Source organism: Choloepus didactylus, chromosome X, assembly GCF_015220235.1.
Source record: "Choloepus didactylus isolate mChoDid1 chromosome X, mChoDid1.pri, whole genome shotgun sequence".
NCBI classification, from domain to species: Eukaryota; Metazoa; Chordata; class Mammalia; order Pilosa; family Megalonychidae; genus Choloepus; species Choloepus didactylus.
Window position 1 is genome coordinate 107,680,838 of NC_051334.1, and position 18,160 is coordinate 107,698,997.

Below are 18,160 nucleotides of genomic sequence, written 5' to 3' on the forward strand. Positions count from 1 at the left end.
CCGTTTCTTCTTATTGAACTCCCACCTATATTCTTTAAAGCCAAATTGGGATGAAATTTTCTCTGAACCCTAACTCCTACACTCAAGGGATGTGATTTTTATCTACTCTGAACCTCCACTGCTTTAGAATATGATGCATGCTGCAAGAGACATATAGTTTCAGGTTATAGTGGTTTATACATTTATCCCTTCCACCCTAATAAGGGTGCCTGTTATGCTACCCTGCAGATAGTTTATGGAGTGGGTGAAAGGAAGGAAGGAAGAGAAGAAGGGAGGGAGGGAGGAAGGAAGGAAGCAAGGAAGGAAGAAGGCCTAGTCTTTCCTTTCCTTCCCTTGTATTAGTGGCAAATTATATTACCTGTGTGTAAACAGCATAGTTGAAGGTGAGTTCAAGGATCGGTTCCTGAGTCGTTGCTAATGATCGGATGATTGCTTAATCAACAGACAGTTTTTGAGAAACTACTATGTGTAAGACATTGTGGTAGACACGTTGAGCAGCTCTGTTACAGTTTTAAGTCTGATTTCTATGGGATTGTTCTTCAACATAGGTTTCATATATATAGTTTATGTTGGCATTTTTCCAACTATTTTCTAACATCCTTCATATTTTTCTGTCTCTGTTTTCCATATTTTCCATATATGTACATATCATCATCAGACTTTCAACCTCATGGACAGCAAATTTGTCTTAGGGCCCAATTGCATTCTCTACTAAAAAAGCAAATGTAATGCATGGCTAATGTACAAAACCAAGGACATTTAAAAACAACAAAAAAGATTCTATTCACTAGCTTTGACATTGAATCTAGAAGTAATCAATAGCAAGCTCTGTAGCCATTGAAATACTCAATATACTGATTTTATTTTTTTCTCAGTCACACTTTTCTGAAATCCTTAGAAATGTTCAAGTTATCAATTATGTAAATGCTAGACATTTAAAATGCCAAGAGGTTGGTTTTACGTGTTATGAAAATATAATGTTTATGATAGATAAAAGTAAGTATTGCATATTTCCTACCTTCAATACCTTAATATGGATTAAGTTTTTAATGCCTTGAAGCAATATTATTGTACTATGTGGTTTTACTTTTATCACATATTTCAATCTTCCTAAAGTTTCTATAATTGAGTTTGTTCGATAATGTACCTTTATATTACTACCAGACTTGATAGTTTGCAAAATAGGAGGTTCATAGTAGAGATAGAGAGTAGAGTTACTACCTGGCAGGGAGGATAAGAAGAAAGTGAAATATAGAAAAGTGATTTAATCTCACTACTGCAGTTTTGTAAAATATAATTTGTTTTTCCCCTAGCACAGCAGAGTTTCATGCTGATAAGCTACTGAATTAATAAATTCATTGCAACTATTGAGACTTTTCCTTTAATAACATAACGAATGCTGAGCATTAAAAAGAGAAAGGGAAAGGCGTTCTTTGTACAGATGTTACCTCTAGCAGATCCATATCCCTAAGCATAGGAAAAATACCAGCATCATAACCTCAGCAATATCAGTGTGAAAATAATTCACGCATCTCAGTTAGAATACTGTATTTTCCACACAAAAGCATGCCGTTTCCTGGAACACATTTGCTTATTTTCCAATTGGAAAAACATTTAGGGGTCTATATTATCATTACATGTGCTTAACTCCAATTGCAATTAATGGGAGTTGTGTGTCTATAGTCACAGTAGCCTCTGAACTGCTTTAGCATTATTGCTTTCTATTGCCATCCTTGTTAAAATAACTTTCATCTCTTCTGCCAACCTGATTTACCACAGTACTCTGGGTTTCTTTGCATGGATTTATTTGCATGTAATGAAAGGTATAGATTACACAACATGGCCTTGTTCTTGTTTTAAAAACATTACAATGTCATTGAGATCGGAATAGTGCTGGAATTACTTAATTGTTAAAGAGAGGTAATTGATTGGATTCTAGACACGCATTTCTGCACAGCACCTGTGTACACAATTCTGCTGAAATAAAACAATTTAAAACATTTCAGTATAGCTTAATACCTGTAGTATCTAGTACAAACCAAATTTTTAACATATTATAAAACGTGAAAAAAAATAAGGTTGCACACTAGAACCACTAGACTTCATCAACTGCTAACAAATCTATACATTTAATTCCACTGATTCAAATTTTTGATGAGGCAAAAGTTAGAATAAATGTATAGGACCCTCTGTGAGTAATCAGTAATGCCATTTTGGTCAATGTTGGATACTGCTGTATTTTCCAGAAGAAAAGTGGTCAGGTGTCAGAAAAAGTGATCTGAAGACAGGGAGAACTCTTAAAAACATTACTAGGTACTTTAGCTTCCCTTGATTCATTGGCACTCAACAGACATCTGCCTGTCTTTACTAGGAACATCCTAATACCCACTGGGTTTGTTTATCAACTGTGCTCTTTTCAAGTTGTGTTGTGATTATAGTGTGTAGTGGTTCCAAAATGTGCCCTAAAAATATACACTTGAAATGAGAATATAAATTGTAGGAGATTTGTTTCCCCAGATATTAAAATATATCATAAGGCTGAAATAATGAAATCAAGAAGTATTGTCACAAAAATACTTGGAACATTACTTGGATCAATGGAACAGAAACAGAGCCTACCTAATATAGATAATTTGATATATGATCAAGGAGGTATCATGAATCAGTATAGAAATTCATGATTATTCAACAATTGGTACTGGGATAATCTATTTCCTCTCTGTAAGAAAAAAAAATAAACTTACCTGATATTGTATAACAAAATTAATTCAAGGTCATTTAAATATTTAAATGTAAAAAATAAAATAAAATAAAACTTTAAAGAGCAGGAGGAGATATAGTTGAATGTTTATCCAATTTCTCTAGCTAGAGAAGGACTAAGTTTAAAAGCAATGGAACACATCACAATGTAAAAAATTTATATTTAACTACATAAAAATGATAAAAATGAAACTATGTGTTCTTAAGACCCCACAACACAAACCAAATAAATAGGCAATCAACAACTAGAGAAAATAATTCAAATGAATATTTCAGTTGACTAATACCTTTACTATATAGAGATGAAAATAAAAACAAAGGCAAAAACTTAAGAGTACGTAGATAAATGGCAAAGGGTATGGCCAGCATATAAAAGAAGCAATATAATAATTGGATACTAACATATTAAAAGTTCCACCTCACTAACACTCGAAGAAATAGAATCAAATGCCATTTTTCACTTTTCATATTAGTGCATTTTTAAAAGATTAATATCCATGATTAATATAAGGCAGACAAAACAGCCCAAATGACCATCAAAGGACGAGTGGATAAACAAACTGTGGTTTATACACATGATGGAATATTATGCAGCTGTAAGACAGAACAAAGACATGGACCATGTAATAATGTGGATGAACCTTGAGGACATTATGTTGAGTGAAGTTAGCCAGAAACAAAAGGACAGATTCTGTATGGTCTCACTAATATGAACAGACATTAATGAACAAACTTTGGGAGTTAAAAGCTGACAACACAGGTGACCAGGAGATAGAAAGAGGGCAGAGATCAGCCATTTGATGCTGAAGGACTACAGAATGTTTAGGATTGATTGCATAGATCCAGAAATAGATAGCATAATACTGTGTGATGGTAGCACGGTATTGTAAGTACACTGAACAAAGACGTCTGTGAGTAAAGCTGAAAGAGGTGGGATAGGAGGATGTATGACACCAGAGGTAAAGATAGAAGATAAAGACTGGGACTGTATAACGTGGCAAAAACTGGAGTGGCCAATGACTGTTACTAAATATACAAATATAAAAATGTTTTTGCATGTGGGAAAGCAAATGAATGTCAACCATGTAGAAATTTGAAAAGGGGATGGTATTCAGGAAAAAACATAATCAAAGCAAACTGGAGTCTATGGTCAACAGTAACATTGTAATATACCTCCATTAAATGTAACAAAGGCAATATGCCAATGCTAAATGTATATGAGAGGGGGATATAGGGGAGGAATATGGGATTCTTGGTAGCGGTGCTATTTGCTGTCCTTACTAGTATATTGTATTGTATGACATGTTATTTTTCTTTTTATCATTTTTTTCTTATTGCTAAAAAAAAACAATTTTTCTTGTAGCAGTCAGTATGTTCAAGTGCTGATTGTGGTGATAAATGTACAACTTTATGATGATACCATGAACAACTGATTGTACACTGTGGATAAATGTATGGTATGTGAATATAACTCTATAAAATTGTAGGAAAATATATATATAGGAGTAAAAGTGTTGGAGAAAACATGGTGAGAGGGATGATGCCTCACCAATATGGACTAACTACAATGTGTAAACTCAGCATTGAATCTTAGAACATAGCCTAATGTGGACAAAATAATTGTAATAGTCCCTAGATTGTAAGCTCTTACAGCAGTTAACTCTATCCCTGAATTGTAAGGCCTATCTCTAAACTTTGAGATGCTGATCCCCTAGCGTATAACCTGATTGGTCTCTGGAACAATGCATATCTCTGAGACACCTGAAACTCAGAGCTAGAGCTCGGCAGATATGAATGTCAGTATTAGTGCATACAGCCACTGTCAAAAAAAAAAAAAAAAGCTGAAAAAGAGCCCAGACTTCAATTAGTGATATGAATGAAGCAGGTCTGGTTAAGACCAGGGCAAGCCAGGCCAAAGGGTAAAGGTTGAAACTGATTGTGATTTAAAACTTCAACTTCCACATGAGACCAAGGGAATAGATATCTATTTGGTACAGGATCTAAATTTTCTAAATGGTACAACTCTACAGTCGATTTGTTCAAACACCACAATTGCATGGAACTTTGAATAGGAAGTGAGATACGGTAGGTTAGTATAGGCTGGAGTGAAATAGTGACACATCCCAGAGTAATTTAGGCAGATAATAAAAAATATATTTACAGCCTCCCCTCCCCAGCCCCGAGGATCTGGGGGAAGGCGCGGATGTGTTGGACATCCTCACCTGGACTGGTGTTGATGTCACAAACATTGGGACTGGCGGTTTGATGTGCTGAGCCCTCGATCATGGGACTTGCCCTTATGAAGCTCATTACCACAAAGGAGAATCTAAACTTGCATGTAATGGTGCCTAAGAGTCTCCCCCTGAGTACCTCTTTGTTGCTCAGATGTGGCCCTCTCTCTCTCTAACTGAGCCATCTCGACAGGTGAACTCGCTGCCCTCCCCCCTACGTGGGACCCGACTCCCAGGGGTGTAAATCTCCCCGGCAATGCAGAATATGACTCCCGGGGATGAATGTGGACCCGGCATCGTGGGACTGAGAGTATCTTCTTGACCAAAAGGGGGATGCAAAATGAGACGAAATAGTTTAAGTGGCTGAGAGATGTCAAATAGAGTCGAGAGGTCACTCTGGTGGACATTCTTATGCACTATATAGATAACACCTCTTAGGTTTTAATGTATTGGAATAGCTAGAAGTAAATACCTGAAACTACCAAACTCCAACCCAGCAGTCTGGACTCCTGAAGACAATTATATAATAATGTAGATTACAAGGGGTGACAGTGTGATTGTGAAGACCTTGTGGATCACACCCCCTTTATCTAGTGTATGGATGAGTAGAAAAATGGGGATAAAAACTAAAGGACAAATGGGGTGGGATGGGGGGATGATTTGGGTGTTTTTTTTTCACTTTTATTTTTTATTCTTGTTCTGGTTCTTTCTGATGTAAGGAAAATGTTCAGAGATAGATCGTGGTGATGAACGCATAACTATGTTATCATACTGTGGACAGTGGATTGTATATCATGGATGATTGTATGGTGTGTGAATGTATTTCAATAAAACTGAATTTAATAAAAAAAAAAAGAAAAAAGAAAAAAAAAGGCAGACATATTCATATACTGCCCAATCAGGATTTAAATTAATACAATTCTGGAATGCAATTTGTACTTAATTTGCATAGCCTTATTTTGCAATGCCACTTCCATACATGACATATGTAAAGATGTTCCTATAGCGATGTTCATTGCTGTACTATTTATAAGCAAAATAGTGGTAGCAACTTAAACATCCAGCAGCAGGCAAAATGTTAATTAAATTGTGGTATATCTATACAATAGAAAAATATGTGGCCATTAAAAATCCTGTTTTCAGTATCATGATTTCCGAACTTTTTGACATGGAAAATTTCTTCAATATACTGTTAAAATGAAAAAGTAGAACATCAAATTGCATATATAGTTTGAAGTCAACATATATTTTTTTTATTGCTAAAAATTTCCAAAATTTACAAACACTCTATACCTAATAAGCAAAATTCCCCCTGACACTCCCCCTTCCTCCCTCCACTGGTAACTTCTATTTTACTTTCTGACTCGACAAATTTGCAATTTCTAGATATTTAATGTAAGTGAGGTCATGCAGTATTTGTTGATATGTGCCTTGGTTATTTCACTATGCATAATATTTTCAAGTTTCATCCATGTTGCATCCTGTCTTAGAACTTCATTCCTTTATTTAGCCAAATAATATTCCATTGTGGGTATGTACCACATTTTGTTTACCCATCCATCCGTTGATGGACATTTGGATCATTTCCACCTTTTGGCTATTGTAAATAATGTCACCGTGAACACTGGTGTACAAGTATCTGTTTGAGTTCTTGTTTTCAATTTCTTTGGGTCATATACTTAACTTTTTGAGAAACTGCCATACTGCTTTCCACAGTGGCTGTACCATTTCACATTCATATCAACAATGCACAATGGTTCCAATTTCTCCTCATCATCTCCAACACTTGATATTTTCTGTTTTTTAAATAATAGCCATTACTGTGGGTGTGAAGTGATATTTTTAAAAGTACTGTACTGGTCAACTGATCAACCAGGAGAAAGAATCTGGTCAACTAATAGAGGAATTGACTGACCTCCATCAAAGCAATTAGGTCCAAGCCTAATTAGGCTGCCACCTTCCAGTTATTTCTAGAGATTAAGAAACTGTATCCAATTCAGGATCCCTAAAATCACAAAGAAAAAAACATAAATCAAACAGTTTTGAAATCTTGGAACAAAAGGGGAAAATGTAAGTTCATTTGAGATAATTTCAGTATAACAGTTTAATCTTTCTTTCATCAGGGTTTGGGATGCAAATAGCTACTAAATAGGCATTTTGAGAATCAACCGAAAGTCTTCTTGGTTTCCTCAGGCTAAGCTTCATAAACCCAGACCTCCATTTGCTCTATTTGCTATCAACCATTCCTACCCATGGATGGTAAATCTGCCACACCATCACTTTTGAAAAGCTTTGTATTCTCCAAAGTTCACTGTAAATTACAGAGGCTTTCTTTTCTAGCCAACTAATTTGCATTAAAATGGGATATTTTCTAACACAATGTGCAGTACTTATGGAGCAGAGACTTAGTTTATGTTATCCTGCTGTGAGGGGCCAGTGTTAGGCAGAATTTTTGTTTGTGGTCCCCATTTTATGTTATGTTAGGTCATATATTATCTTAGGTCATATATTGTTGTATATTAGGTCATATATTATGTTAGGCTATGTGCCCTCCTAACCTGGGGGGGAAATGAATTATGGAGGTGGCCTTTTTATCAGTTTTCACAGTCCGAACTTGACCTACTCATGCTGTATGCAAGGTTCAGCCTTATACCTTGGGCAGTACACACACTTTTGATAGAGGATTCATTGCACATTCCCAGGTTACATAGCACAGGCTTGAGCCCCATAGTCTATCTCATATCACTTTTCATTTAAACTTTATGTATGATGTGCTTAAACCTCAGCTATTTCACTTGACAAAATTTTCAGTAAAAAAGGAAATTACGATGTAGATTTAGGTATGGATCTGAAACTTTGTGACATTCAGATCTTTCACGGATGTGTGCTTTGTACATTGTTGCTGCATAAATGATTATATGAATGAATTCTACAACAATACAATAATGGGTTTAATCCATTCACTGCAGGACTCAGTTGGGAAGGTTTTGAGATGAAGACCAAATCCATTTATACTTAGATAAAACGTAAATCTTCTTGCTGTTATGACAGCGGGGACTTGACACTGGCTTCAGCTGATTAACCTGATATTAAGAATATTCAGAACCATGTTAAAGCTGGGCCATGTACTTATATTTTCATTTGGTGACAGCTTTAAATATCGTTTTAGATTTAGTCACCCCTCCTCCATAAGATGCACATTTTCATATAACCGTGTCCCTCTCTTCAATGTCATGCTTTGACCAGGTCACTCTCTGTAATATCAGAATCTGTTCATCTTCACACAGGGTCTATTTTAAAGGCAAGCCTTTGATTTAAAAAACAAAAAAAAGTCTGTTAAGGTATACATACCCAACTACCGTGGATTTGGAAGGAATTGACAGTTCAGGCTTTAGTGCTGCATTAATGCTTGTGTTTATAAACAACAGAATCCCTTAGTGAATTCTTAGATCGTGACTATATATTAGCCCCTCGAGACTTTCTTATTCACTATAATATGTTACCACATGCATTAAAAAAGAAACAGAGGAAGAGTATGACAAATCATGCTCCTCTATGCTACAATGAAATGTGCTTTCCTATATCTCATGGCACAACATCCCCAACAAATAGACATACAAAGACAGATACACCCCCCCCCCCCCCCGTCTTCCTCCCTTTGATTTCCAAAAATACAACCGGCAAATTGGAAAGGGCTGCCACTACTTGTTAACAAAGCCCTCCATATCCTCTCAGATAAATTCATTTGTTTTAAAATATTGGCTTGCTTTGGAGAGGAGGCCCCCTATTTTTGTCATCTAAACTAGACAAGTATCACTAGTGTTGGGAGAATGAGACTAGTTTGAAAAGTGAATACGGGTCAGGCTGGGTCTCCTGGAGCTTTTAAAACATACCACGTGGGCACCCACTTCCTCCACCTCCATTCCAAATATGAAATGCAATCACTCTCATAATCTCCCAAATTACCCTGTTACCTCTGACAGCAGTAGTATCTAACTATTTCTCATAAATTTGATGCCAGATTTTACCTTTTGGTATTTACTACCCTGAATTTAAAATTTATATTTCAAAAATTCAATGATTCTTAATCTCTGCTTCAAAGAAGACATGAATCCAAGGGGGAGAAGTTGTCATCATTCAATTGCTAACCATTAGAATGCGAAGACAGATGAAACAAATATGTGCTACATGTTATCCTTTAAATTGTTTCTAGCTTTATCCATACACATCTAGAGGATAAATATATATTTTGTAACTTAAATTAGTTTTAACATAAATACAGAGAATTGGAAATAAATTTAAAGATCCAAGTCAACCATTGTTCCTAGCAATATTTTTTCATAAACAAGATTGTAGGTTGACATTTCAAAAATCTGAGTGGTAACATTCACAGAAATTCCTCTCCTCAGAATTATCTCATTAACTTAGGCACTGATTAGGTACAAAAATTTTAAAAGAAGGGAGGGAGGAAGGAAGGGAAGTAAGACAAAAAGACAAACTGACTGACTGAATGAATGAATGAATGAATGACTAGAATAATTCTGTTTTGTGCATGCCAAAAGTTGGATTTGGGCCCGGAACCAGTGTTTATCCTGCCTTCCAAAAGCTTCAAAGTCCTTTTCTCGGTTCATTTTAAACTAAAAGTTCTTTGTTTCTCACACTAAATGCCACCAATAAGTCGCAGATTGACATGACTCCTCACATCACATCCTTTAACACCCTGAGGCTGGCTTTTTGTATGTGGCACCTCTCTGGGATCCACTGAGCAGTGAGTGATGGCCCAGAGTGCCAATGGCATATCTGGAGTGAAGTGTGGATGCCTGTTGACCTCAGTGTATGGGACCACCCAGGCATAAGCCTTTTTTTGAACTGAGACAATCCTTCAGGAATGCTGCCAGCATTCTCATTTCTGATAGCTTTGCCAGTGAATGCTTAAATTCTAGCAATGCAATGGTAGCCATTATATTATAATCTCATTTTTAAATGTTTTCTGAGAAGTGAACCAATCTGTATGCAAACCAGTGACATCTAAGTAATAAGCCCTATATCCAGGAATGTTATCTTCACATTTTTAGCTGAATTGTGATCCCTATCACAAACTAAATAATGGATTTTTTAATGCTATCTTTACAAGGCTGCCCATATCATCCATCACTCAGATATCTCTGAGTAGAGAAAATGCCTCTTTCTTTCTCACCTTTCAGTGATATCATGGCATTATAAAGTGCTGCTTAGGCTTTAAGTTTATGGCTGGTTGGCTCAGTTCACTCATCCCATGGTATTAATGAGGCCAAGGTCATGGGGTCCCGTTAGCTTTGCTCTGTGCACTGACCGCAGACTACCAGGAAATCAGTCAAGAGACTTTCTTGTCAATAGACCAAGAAAGGCACCATGGCGAAAACTCAGCACTTCTCACAGTCCGTCCTCCCCATGTGACAGGCTGGATGTGTTGTTGGACATCATCTGAAGGAGGAAATGAATAGCAGCTTGGGAGGCCCCAGCATCCACCTCCAAACAAAGCAGGCCTGACATTCAGGCATTAATTTTGCATTATAATCACCCATCATACCATTGATTTGCTGTGTAACCTTCATCACTAAAACAGAGATAATAGGATAGAATTAAATGGGCTTACCTCCCGGGGATGTTGTGTGAATTAGCAAATTAATGAGTGTAAAGTGTTAGCATTTATGTAAGTGCTGGTGGTTGTCATTATTTCTGGGGACCTAGTCTCAGTCTAAATAGAGACTCTAAGTATAATATGCTTTTGTCAGAAAAGGATTTTCACCCACATCAATTGCATTTAAGCTGAGCATAAAACAGAGGTGATAATAACATAGTAGTGATCATCGCAATGCAGAGCTGTAAACCTTTTTCCTATTAAAACTAAAACTATTTTCAGCAACTTCCAATGCTTTTAAATTTTGCTTTCCAAACTTCATGCTAACGGTTATCTCTACAGTGATTATTCTTCCTGTGCCGGGTGGGGGGAATGGGACCTTTACGTTATTCATTCCGATAATGACTATATAATGTATTGAATTTGTTTGCATCATACAGTCACGCAGACTCAATAGATGGTTTGATTGCCACATATTGCAGTCATTGTAAAAACTAAAATCTCTCTTCTGCTCTGCCCATGCTGGTGTCCTCTAGAGGTAATGAACGTACAGATTGAAAACTCATAGGGAATTGAAGTGCTTTCCAACAAAAGGCAGTATACATAGATGCTTTCAATTTAACATCTTTCCCAAGGAATTTTGTTGTCGCCTATTTCCAAAGGAACTGTGCTTAAGAGAATTCTTCCATTTCTTTTATCCCTCTGACTTCACTTACCAAGAAAGTCATTTATTGCTGATTGCAGAACTCTTGAACTAAGTCTGGAAGCTGCAGTGTGAACTCCTCAGATCTGGGCTCCTTGTTAGGTATTTACATATTCATTTGAAGTGATTTTTTTTAGGCCTATTTGAAAACCTCTCAACTTGACATCTTGTAATAGCCAAGATCTAAGGCTATGTTTTGGTTCTTTTTCTCTTTGTCTTACAGATAACAGACGAGTACCTCTGGAAAGGTCACGCTCTCGCCACAATGGAGCTATCTCATCTAAGTGATTACTGATGCCAAAGAATATGAAAAATATTTAAGTAAACAAAATCATGTATTTTGAGAAGAACAAAGCATGCAGGCAAGGGATGGAAAGGAAATAAGTGCATTTCTGCAAAGATCAAGCTAAGCTGAATGAAATAGTGTGCATTTGTAAAACTATTGCAAGACTCCTCTTACAATTATATTGATATGAACACAATTATCAAAATTTTGAAACATGTATTACATTTTATTGTAAAGATGTGTATTCTTTGTTATTGTGCATGACCTGATGGTGATAGTGAAAGTGTAACACACTGAAGAGAGCTAAAGCTTTTGGAAAACATTCAGTTTGTCAAAAATTTACAAACTTATTCAAATTTGCAGGTCACCAAAAAAAGGAGGAAAAGAAAAGAAAAAGAATAGAAAAAAAGAATTATTCGATTCCTGGTTCCAATCCCTGTTATATAAAAAAAGGAAAAGACCAACAAAAATGTGCATGTTAATGATTTTGGATAGGTGCTAATATTGCACACACTGTAAGAGAAGCCATTTCAGAAATTCAAAAAAGAACTGCTTAACCCCAGTCAAGTTATTTAGAATCTTATCTCAAGTGAAAGCTGATGGATTCATCTGCTTTGGCTGAAATTAAACTTATCATTAATCTAGAGTTTCAGCATATTGCAGGCACTTAACGTTGCTGAAAATAAACCAAAGTTTAACAGAATCAGTTAGAGAAAGTGATTTTAACTTTATCTAAAGAGGTATTTTCTAATTATGCACATATATCTACTTTATACAAATACTTTATACAGCTATTTTTGCGAACAACCTCACATTTTAATGTTTATGCTAGGGATGAATCTGAAAATTCTATTACCTTTATTTAGATTTTAAAGGCAAATATTGATCCCTGTTCTCCATGATTTATTCCCTCTCTCTTTCTTCTTTCTCGCCTGACCCCCTTGAAGGTGGGGAATAAAGTTCTAGAAGACCTGAGAGGAAAAAGATTTCTCTCTGCAAGAGGCAGCAGAAAACTGTCTGAAAGGTCAATTGTTTTATTCTGCCTTTCTACTCCCTTCTCCAATTCTGCTTTGGTGGTCTGAAGAAGAAGAGGAAATTATGTGTATGTATGTGTATATATGTGTATATATTTATATCTCCTCCTACAGTGATTCCATATCCCCGTAACTAAGTGAATTTCTCCATCATCATCGTATTTACTTACTTATATTAACAAATTAAAATGATACTTCCAAAAACACTCTAGGAGGAAAAACAGTCTCTATATCTTTCTTAAATAGATGAGGGAGTAAAAGTTATGCTTAACGTCTCTTATTTTAAGATATGCATTGAAATAGTGTGGTATAACTGCTCTGGAATTATACAATTTTAAAACTAATTCACGCAGATGATTGTGACTATTGTAAAAGATTTCTTATATGTATATTTCTTATATAGAAAATCCTATTTCTTTTCCTCCAAAGCACATTATAGGCATTCAAAAAGAACAACAGATGACTGGCTTGGCAAGTCACCATCCGAGAAAACCTGAAGAAATGACCAATACTCACAGATTCCTTCATATAGATGTATAATGATTCAAACTGCTGCCTTTTCCTCCAGTGCATTTTTACTTGCATATTGTACTTCACCCAAACTCTCTGAAGCTACTACAGTAGAGAAATTAGAGAGTAACTATATCTGAGATTTTACAGGTTTTTTCTTATCTGAAAACACACACATACACATACACAACTGTAAGGGGCATATCAATTTCACACGGTTTTTAACAACAAAAATTTAGATTCTGTTAATTTATGTAAGTATCAAATCATGTGTTTTTGACTTTACAAAGTCTTTTTTGAAATCTTCATGATATGGCTTCTTTGAGTCTTTTGATAGCTTTTCAGGCTGTAGAAAATAGTATTTTGAAATGTTAAACCTGACTAAAATTTGGGGGCATTTGCCATGCCATGCTATCAAACTGGTAAGGGTAGAAAGGGTGACATGTATCACCTTTTCCAAATGTGAACTTGCCTTATTTTGTAGTTTGTAAAAAAGAAAGAATAGAGCATTATTATTGATAAATTATATATTTGTATTTAGCGTAATCCCACGTGCTTTTCTCAAATATTTAAAAACAAAAAAACTTTCAGGGTCCCTCCATGAAGTTCCAAGAATTGAGTTTGCTTCCCAGATTTATAATGGTCCTGCTCTAGGCATTTGCAGTTTTGTTTTAGATTGCAAAGTATCACCAGAAAAGAACATAATGACATTTTTAGCATAGGACCAAATTATACCAAAGTCTTACACTGGATTCATTACAACACATGAGAAGTACCAGTGGGCAGATTTTCTGTAAAATGTTAAAAAAAAAAAAAAAGTGCAAAACCCGTATAAAACATTTACTAGTTGGATTCATTTCCTGTGGCTGCTATAACAAATTACAAAAAAACTTTGTGGCTCAACACAGCAGAAATTTATTCCCTCACAGTTCTAGAGGCCAGAAGTTCAAAATCAAGGTGTCTGCAAGGCTGCGCTCTCTCCAGAGGCTCTAAGGTAGAATCCTTCCTTGCCTCTTTCAGGATATGCTAATTGTCAGAATTCCTTATCTTGTGGCCACATCACTCCAGTCTCTACCTCCATTGCCACATTGCCTCCTCCTCCTCTTCTCTTCTCAAAACCTCTGCCTCTCTCTTATAAGGATACATGTGATTGCATTTAGGGTCAAACTCAGGAGAAGCTCCCCATCCCAAGATCTTTAATTTACTCACATCTTTTGCCATATAGGGTAACACCCACAGGTTCTGGAGATTAGGACAGGGACATATATTTGGGGGCCGAGGGGCACCATTCAACTACTAGAGCCTTTCTCTGGTCCTGGAAAATCCATGTCTGTCCTGCATACAAAATACATTTACTCATTCCAACATCCCCCAAAATCTCAACCCAGTAGTACAGTGTCAGCTCTAGGTCCAAATTGCCATCTAAGTCACATGAACTCAAAAGAGTCCCAAAAAGCATCATCTAAATCTTCTAAATCATATATGGGTGAAACTCATTGTATGATCCATTCTGGGGCAAAATTCCTCTCCATCTGTGAACCTATGAGACTGGAAAACAAGCTATCTTCTTCCAAAAATACAGTGGTGGGACAGGCCTAGTATAACAGTTACAGGCATGTCTCCTCCTAAAGACAAAAGACGGAAGGTCGAAAGGAGTCACTGGTCCCAAGCAATTTTAAAATCTAACAGGGCAATTTCCATTAGGTTTCAAGGCCTGGGAATAATTCCTGGTGGCTCGCAGCTCCACGCTTTGCACCTGCGGCTCACATCTCTGTCTCTGTGCCTATTACTTATGTCTCTGCCTCTGGATCTACTGCTCAGACTGCTGCCTCTGTGCCCCAGCACTGCCCTCAGGGTGATCCTTCCATTTTCTTGAAGGATAACATGTTTGCACCTGAGTAGTTTTATCAGTTATCAGCCTATTTCCTGCCTGTAGAATTTTGGGAGTCTGACAACCTTCTTTCATTTTTGGAGGCCCTAGGTGAGATTCCATTCCTTTACCTTTTCCAGCTTCTGGTGGCTGCCAGAATTCCTTGGCTTATAGCCAAATCACTCTGCTCCATCTTCACACCACATTCTCCTCTGTGTGTGTAAATCCACTCTGCCTCTCTCTTATAAAGACACTTGTTACAGCATTTAGAGCCCATCTAGATAATCCAAGAACACCTCCTCATCTCAAGATCCTAAACTTAATTACATCTGCAAAGACCCTTTTTTCCCCAAATACGGTAACACCCACAGGTTCTGGGGAATAGCATGAGGACATGATATTTTGGAGGCCATCATTCAGCCCACCTTCTGGCACCCCAAAATTCATTACCATCTCACATGCAAAATATATTCACCCCATCCCAACATCCCCAACAGACACAACCCATTGCAGCACAAACTCTAAATCCAAAATCTCATCTAAATATCGCCAACTCCAAAAGATCCAAATTGACTATGGGTGAAACTCATTGTATGCTCCATCCTGGACAAAATTCCTCTCTATCTATGAACTTGTGAAACTAGAAAGCAACTTATCTGTTTCTAAAATGCGGTGATGTGACAGGCAAAGGATAACAGTTACAGGCATGCCTATCCCAAAAGGAAGAAAATGGCAAGTAGGAAGGGAGTCACCAGTCATAAGCATTTTCAGAATCTATCAGGGCAAATTCCATTAGGTATCAAGGCCTGGGAAAAATCCTCTGCCCCAGGCTTCTGCCTCTGTACCCACAGCTCAGAGTAATCCTTCCTTTTTCTTGAAGTATAGCACCTGCTTTCATCTGAGCAGTTTTATCAGCCTGTTTCCTGCCTGTAATTTCAGGATTCCTACAGCCTTCTTTCATTTCATCCTATCTCTGTCCCTTTCAGTCTATCCTAGAAGTATTTCTGCTAGTATAGCATTCTCAGGTATAGCCATCCTGAGTATGTTATGGGGATTCACACCATTAGACAGGAGGGTCCTCTGAAGATAGTTCCTGGCTCCTCCTGGAATGGTTGAGTGGATCCATGAGTCACACACCTAATCTCTTCAGCACAACTCAAAAGTTATCCAGCCATACCCTTGACCTTCTCTCCAGAACACACTTTCCTAACAGTAAATCTCCTAATTTTAATATATTTTGCAATCTGGATGGGCTCAGAATTTCCCAAGTCATCAAGTGCTCATTCCTTTTTGCAAATTCAGTTCCTTTCTCAATTTGTCCCCTTTCTCTCTCGTTTATACTATAAGTAGCAAGAAGAAACCAGGCCACACCCTTAACACTGTGCTTGGAGATCTCCTGAGCTAATTACCCAAGTTCATTACTTACAAGTTCTGCTGTCCACATAACTGTAGGAAACAATTCAGCCAAGTTTTCTGCCACTATATAACACGAATCAACTTTCCTCCACTTTCCAATAACATGTGCCTCATTTCCTTCTGAGCCCTCACCAAAATTGCCTTCAATGTCCATAATTCTACTTATAGTCTCTTCAAGGCAATTTAGACATTTTCTATCAGGTGCCTCAAAAGTCTTCCAGCCTTTACCCATTATCTAATTCCAGAGCTACTTCCACATTTGTAGATACTTGCTACAGCAGCACTCCACCTCCTGGTACCTGAATCTGTATTAGTCCTGTGACTGTCATAAAAAATTATCACAATAATTAAAACAAGAAAAATTTATCCTCTCACAGTTCAGGAGGCCCAAAGTTCAAAATCAAGGTGTGGCAGGACCACACTCCCTCTTGAGGCTCTAGTGGAGAACTGGTTTCTTGTCTCTTCCAGCTTCTCGTGGCTGCCAGCAATCCTTGGCTTGTGGCTTCATTTCTCCCTGCTCTGTCTTTCCATCACCTTCTCCTCTGTTTAATCTCCCTCTGCCTCTTTCTTATAAGGATCCTTGTGATGGCATTTAGGGTGCACCCAGATTATCCATGATCATTTCCTTATTCACGGTCCTTAACCTAATTACTTCTGCAAAGACCCTTTTCTTCAAATAAGGTAACATTCACAGGTTCTGGGGATAGGAAGTGGCCATGTCTTTTTGAGGTTTCCATTCAGTCATTCAGCAATGACATTAGTCATTGCACATAAATGTACTTTTCACTTTTAAAAATGCATCCTTTGTATTCAAGCCAGATTTAAGGTTGTCTCTAAAGCTGTTGTCTGCAAAGGCTACTGCATGCTTTGATGCTAATGGATGAAGAGGCTATTCTAAATTTTGGTTGATACTTTTGCCACCGTGTCCGATTAGCTTGAAAAAACTAATTGATCTGAGCTCTGGTGTATCTCTTCTGCCCTATTTATGGAGTCTTTGACCAAATGTCTTCTGCAATTCGTAATGCAGGCACAAAGCTACCTCTAGTATAGAGAGATTATTACAGGCTTATTTTAGATGTTATGGATCCCTCAGCTGAAAGTAGAGGTGACAGCAAAGTCTGCTTTGAATTGGTATTGAAGGAGATTGTGCCCATACCAACTCACCAAAAAGGTATTTCAATTGCTGTAGAACTGTGGATATGTGCTCTCATTTCACCTTGGAATAAACACTTGTCACTAAGCAGGACCAAGAATAACTTGTGATCTATATGTAATGCATTCTTATTCAATAAAGTTAAGATATACATTAAATACTGTGCTGCCTATGATAATATTAAGGATCAGAGAGAAGGCACAAACTGTGAAGTATCAAGACAGGATGTGAGAACATTCTCAGAGATGCTTCAACTGAACAGAAGGACAAGAGAGCTTTTATAAGGACCTGTTAGGTGAGATCATGGGGTATATTCAAAAACACACATACCTGTGGGAATCATAAGGTTTTCTTTTTTTTTTTTTAGGGTTTTGTTTTGTTGAATATTATTAATGCCAGTGGCATCTGATGAAGACCAAATTCAACTGGTCAAAGATTTCAGAAGAATCATAACTCATTCATTGAACACTGGTGCACAAACAAAAACTAGAAAAAGATGTATTCATATTCCTTGTTCTTTCATATGAAGTATTGATTTTGTTTTACTATCAACAAAACGTAATCAAATTATCTCATT

The 18,160-nt window shown here is 37.0% G+C and overlaps 1 long non-coding RNA gene across 1 annotated transcript in view; it reads left to right on the forward strand.

The window, feature by feature from the left end:
* Positions 1 to 17,741, forward strand: part of LOC119522752 — a 137,021-nt gene extending 119,280 nt beyond the window's left edge. Inside the window, exon 2 of the long non-coding RNA XR_005214514.1 lies at positions 11,538 to 17,741. This is a non-coding gene — a long non-coding RNA (uncharacterized LOC119522752). The remainder of the gene's footprint in view (positions 1 to 11,537) is intronic.
* Positions 17,742 to 18,160: the final 419 nt, after the last annotated feature.